The sequence below is a fragment of the Vombatus ursinus genome, unplaced genomic scaffold (genome assembly GCF_900497805.2).
Source record: "Vombatus ursinus unplaced genomic scaffold, bare-nosed wombat genome assembly UNPS02011014.1, whole genome shotgun sequence".
In the NCBI taxonomy this organism is placed as follows: domain Eukaryota; kingdom Metazoa; phylum Chordata; class Mammalia; order Diprotodontia; family Vombatidae; genus Vombatus; species Vombatus ursinus.
In genome coordinates, this window is record NW_020950792.1 from 9,650,091 (window position 1) to 9,656,090 (window position 6,000).

Sequence of the window (6,000 nt, forward strand, 5' to 3'; positions counted from 1 at the left end):
GCTTTATGCATAATAGACATGTAAGATGTTTGTAAAACTGAAATAAATTGGTGTGTTGTGTCCTAATAATAGGTTAAAAACTAGTTATGAGCTGACTAAAGTAGAGTACAATGGTATTGTTGTTCCAAGTAATATATATATCTTTTAATGTAGCCTCTATTTATATTAACTTACATGGATTCCCAGATATGCTTCCAGTAATAAAATTCAAGCTTATCTGCCCACATTTTGGGGTATACCCTATTCCTCTTTTGAAAATGGGAAGCAACATTTGCCCTTCTCTCAGCCTGAGGAATGCCTCCTGTTCTTCATGATTTTCCAAAAACAAATGACTATGGTTTAGCAATGAAATTACCAGCTTTTTGAGTGAAGTGAGCAGAACCAAGAGAAGCTTGTCCACAATAACAGCCATGTTGTATGATGACTAATATTGATAAACTTAACCCTTTCTGGCAATACAAGGATATAAGACATCTCCAGAGGCCTTGTGATGGAAAATGCTATCCACACCCAAAGAAAGAACTATGGAAGCCGAATTGCTATTTTTTTTTCTTTTCTATTGAGTTTTGTTTTCTCTTTCTGATGGTTCCTCCTATTGGTTTTAATTTCTACTTACAACATCACTAATGTGAAAATGTGTTTAATATGAATGTAAATGTATAGCCTATATCAGATTGTGTGCCATCTTGGAGAGGATGGTGGGGAGGAAGGGGGAGAAAAATTTTAAACTCAAAAGCATATGGAAGTGATTGTTGATAAATCAAAATAAATTAATATAAAAAAGAAATTATCAGCTTTTTTCAGAACTCTTGTATATGTGTATGTGTCTTTGTGGTATACATATATACATCACATATAAATATTATACATATATACACATATACATACATACATATATACATATATATAATATGTGTGTGTGTGTGTGTGTGTATATATACATATATATATATATTAGAAATACAAGCATGTATGTGTGTATGTAGTTCCAAGGCTTGATGATGTGAAGTCTTAGAAGACAGTATGATGCTTTCTTTTGACTTTAACTTTTTGTTTGAAATATATAAAACAAAACAAACAAAAACATGTTCAACATTGGAAACACCCTTGATTCTATAAGGAAAAAGGCAAGATTGCAGAGTAGTAAAAATATTGAATATGAAATTAAAAGACTCTGAATTTAAATCCTAAATATTCTATGAACTATCTATGTAACATTGAGAATGCTGTTTCATTTATTATGATCATCAGTTTCCTGACCAGTGAAGTGACTATATGACTACAAGGTTCCATTCATGTTTAATTATTGTTCTGGAATGCTCATCAGAGAACAAAATTAAGGTCTTTGAATTCTGTAATCTATTTGTCAGATAAAGTTTATATGGAAATATATTTAAAGTAGAATATGAATGTACTTAGAATCTTAAAAAAATAATTTTCATGCCCAGAACAAGCAGTATGAAACATGGACAAAAATAATCTTTTAACATATATTTGAGTAAGGACACAATGAGAGGAACATTGCCCCTTCAAAGGTAAATAATGACCTTGAAATAATATGAGGCCATTGAAAGATATGTTGTTCTCTTCTTTGGACTATAGGGTAGGTCTAACCCTTGAAGAAGCTTACATAAGGAGCAAGTTGGTTTTGCAATTTGGGAGCTTCTTATTTCACTAATAATTATGGCTAAGTGCTAAGTTCAGGAGTAAAAATGTTGACAGTGTCATCTACATCTCTGTGTCTCAGGGCATAAACTCAATGCCCTGACCTTTGTTCCAGCTTTGCTTATTTCAAAAGAAATACATCTGTAAAAATCTAAGGGCTGTCTAAAATTTTGATATCAAATTATCTCATCATCTTTTATTTGTGCAGAATTTATAGTGGAGCAGAGTGGAATTCCCAACAAAAAGTCAAAACAAAAGGTCTATAATTTTCTAAAAGATTTTTATTTAAAATTAAATGTTTGTTTGTTTTTGACTCATAATTTAAGGTGTTAGTGTAATTACATGGAAATGTTCGTATTTTCTGCATTTAGAAGAAAATAACATTTCATCTTTTTGACAGCCTCAAACATCTCTTAAATCTTTTAAAAGTATTTTAAAGTAATTTTAAAATAAACAAATTCAGAGAAATAGAAATATGCAAAAAGTGTAAAATCATTAAAGGAATAATTAAACACTAAGAATAAACTTCCATCTCAGGTCCAAGAGTGTGATAGAAAATCAAAATACCACTATTAGCAGCTTCTCTCCAGACATATAACTATTGGAGAGCTACTTAGAGACACTTAGCAATAACCTACACATCTTTGGAGAAGGACAATTGAGGTACCTTGTATGCTGATGGAACCATCATATGGAAAGCAGGGACAATGCCAGTTTTAAATACAGTAGAATAGGTATAATCTTCACCTTATATTTATTTTTATTTTTCTTAAACCTCCCTTTACAGGACTTGAAGAACACTGGAAAATGCCAGTTTAGAAAACACTCACTAAAGAGAATAGAATAAATGGGGGGTAGGATAGGATGAAGGGAAATATACTACTCTGGAAGTGTCTTGCATGACTACACATCTATAACCTGTACTGAGATGCTTGCCTTTTCAATGAAGGAGGGTGAGGAGAGTGGAAGAGAGAGAATTTGTAACCCAAAGTTTTAAAAACACATGTTAAAAATAAAAAAAAAAATTAAATTGAAAAAAGGAAATGAGGCCTTTATCAGAGAGAGAAGAAAAAGAAAACACTCACCAATAACTTTTTAGTCAATTTCATAGGCCATTCCTTCTTACAAATATCCCAGAGAAATCTACATTTTGTTCCCTTCCCTTGCTCCTTATAAATTCACCCTACTTGAAAAACTCTCTGAAATTTTAAGAAATTATCATACACAATTTCTTTCTTATTTGCCAATCTGACTCTGCACCAAGGGTATGATGGTAAATATTTTACAACCAACTCCCTGGTCATAAGGGGGGAAAACATTTACAATTTAAACTTTTATCAGCATAACTAACATTTCATACATAATTTTATTAAATTTAGACAATCAAGAAAACAATAAATCAAGCCTTGATTTGTAGCATTTACTAATTTATAAAGTGTAAATACTCACATTGAAAATTTAACAATTTACTCACCAGCCAGTACAAGCTGGCTTCAATAGATTTCATTAGTCCATATCCATGTAAAATGAAATAGAATTACTCTTGTTTATCCTTTTCTAATGAAACAAACTTTAATAAAGATGGGGAAGCTGAGGGAATAAAACTTTATTAAGTGTTTGCTATGTGCCAGACACTGTGCTAAGCATTTTATAAATACTATCTCATTCAATCCTCACAACAACCCAATGGGGTAGGTGTCACTGTGATTCTCATTTACACTTGAGGAAATTGAGACAAGCAATTGACTTGCCCTGGATCAGCAGTTAGTGTCTGAGGACAAATTTGAACTCAGATATTCCTGATTCCAGGTCCAGGCCCAAGATACACACACACTCACACACACACACACACACACACACATATATATGTATAGATATATGTATAGATATATTTATATGTTTGCATATGTGTGTGTGTGTGTGTGTGTGTGTGTGTGTGTGTGTATCTTAGGAATTTAGTTGACTGCATGATTAGTAAGAACCATCAGTGTAGCCTAAGAAGTTGATGTTATCTTATGCTGCACTTAGACATAGTTTTGAAGAATAAAGATGTGACAGATATTTTTTCTCCCCTAACTTAACCACATATGGAGTATGCATTATTCACAATAGACTTTTTAGTTCTAGTAACCACATATTTAATTATGAAGATTAACTGATTGCTAGGGTTAGCCTTTGCTGACAAGAGTGACTCCATGTCTGACCACTGATTGACCCACCTATGTATCCTGAAATTCCTATGTGAACCATATTGTTTTAATCAGCTATATTTAGCAAATAATTGCAAGATTCTTCTGAATATAATCCATTTATCTAATGATATGCAAAGTTGGCAAATTTTCCTAACCACAATGCACTTTTAGTCAGTAGATGGGAGGAAGTCTCAGTCTAGACTACTGATCTACTGCCCCTGAGATTTGCCTGCCCATTGAAGATGACACTGAAGTTTCGATCTTCAGTTACTGGAAGCGTGGGGATATCCTTCAGATAATGAGATATTCAGAAAAAGGAGGGCTTTGAAAAAAAATAATGAGCTCTGATTTGGACATTTTGCATTGGAGAAGCCTATGAGACATTTGATTTGACAGGGAGTCCCTGATGCCTGCACCTAGAGATTAGGGGAGATATTAACACTGGATCTATAAACCTGGAATTATCTGTAAAAAAAAAAATGATAGTTGAGACAACTTAGAAGTGTGTGAGATTGAGGCAGCTGAGGGAGAGGGCTATTGGTAGGAGTATAACCTTTATGGGAGCTGGAGCCATAGCCTGTCTGCCGTGAGGAGCCATGACGATCTACAGAAGGACCGGAACTTCATGGCTGAGTCCATGTGGGAGAAGCCCATGGGGAGCCTGGTTGGTATCAGAGAAGTGCTGGGCAAGAATCTCAAAGGCAAGGACTTAAACAAGGCCTAGGTGGTTCTGGGCCAGTTTCTGGTGCTGAAAGAAAACTTCTTCTGGGAGTGGCTCAAAGACACCTGTGGGGCTAATAGCAAGCAGTCTAGGGATTGCTGTGTCTGCCTTTGAGAATGGCACCACAACTTCTTGTAAGCCCCGTGCCTGGGGACCGACCCTTTAACCCACTCTGATGGGTCTTCACAGTTAGCACCACCAAGTGGGAAATCCCATCCCTGCCTCCATTCCCAACTCCCAACAAAAGGAAAAATTTTTGCTGTTGCCTGCACCTGGGACACTTTCTCCTCTCCACTATCATTTTAACTCAAGCCTCCTTGTACACACCTCAGCATGCCCCCTGTTGCCTATATTCCAGTGGTGATAGTTATTAGCTTTTCTGTGTGGGTCTCTGGAGTGGTTTCCCCAACCCCTAAGTCCCCACTTTTGATACATTTAGAAGGGATATAAACAGACAGAGGGTGTGGGTTAAAATTGACTTTGATGTGATGATAAAAAACCTAATGAAGTGGTGAAAATGAATTATAATTTGAGAAGAGGAAAGAAGGAGGCAGAAAAGGGTAAATTGCATCATATGAAGAGTCACAAAGACATATTACAGTAGATGGAAAGAAGGGAGGAAGATGAGCATTGTTTGAACTTTACTCTCCAAAGAGTTGGCTCAAAGAGGTAATAACACAGTCAGTTAAGTATAGAAATCTAACTTGTCATATAGGCAGTAGGAGGGGAAAGGGGAAAAAAAGGGAGGGGGCAAATAGAAGGGAGGGCAGATTAAGAGAAGTGGTGGTCAAAAGCAAAACTCCAGTGAGTCCCTCATAGAGTGAAGAAGGAAAGGGAGAAAAGGAGAAAGAAAAGTATAAACTAGGCAAGGGGGATAAGATAGGATGGAGAGAAAGACACAGATAGTAATCATAATTGTAAATGTGAATGGGATGAGCTCTCCCATAAAAGAGAAACAGATAGCAGAAAGGATTAAAAACCATAATCTTACAGTATGTTGTTTAAAAGAAACACATTTGAAACAGAGGGACACACACAGGGTAAAGGTAAATGGCTGGAGTAGCATATATTATGCATCACCAGAAGTAAAAACAAAAACAAAAAACAAAACAAAACAAACAGAAAAAAAGAGGTAGCAATCCTGATCTCAGACAAAACAAAAGCAAAAATAGATCTAATTAAAAGAGATAATGAAGGAAATTACATCCTGCTAAAAGGCACCATAGACAAAGAAGTAATATCATTACTAAACATATATGCACCAAGTGGTATAGCATCCAGATTCTTAGAAGAGAACTTAAGGGAGTTACAGGAAGAAATAGGCAACAAAACTATACTAGTGGGGGATGTCAACCTCTCCCTCCTTGAACTAGATAAATCTAACCACAAAATAAACAAGAAAGAAGTTAAGGTGAATAGAAT

At 35.2% G+C, this 6,000-nt stretch overlaps 1 pseudogene; it reads left to right on the forward strand.

Annotated features, from left to right (window-relative positions):
• Nucleotides 1-4,716, forward strand: part of LOC114038423 — a 57,773-nt pseudogene extending 53,057 nt beyond the window's left edge.
• Nucleotides 4,717-6,000: the final 1,284 nt, after the last annotated feature.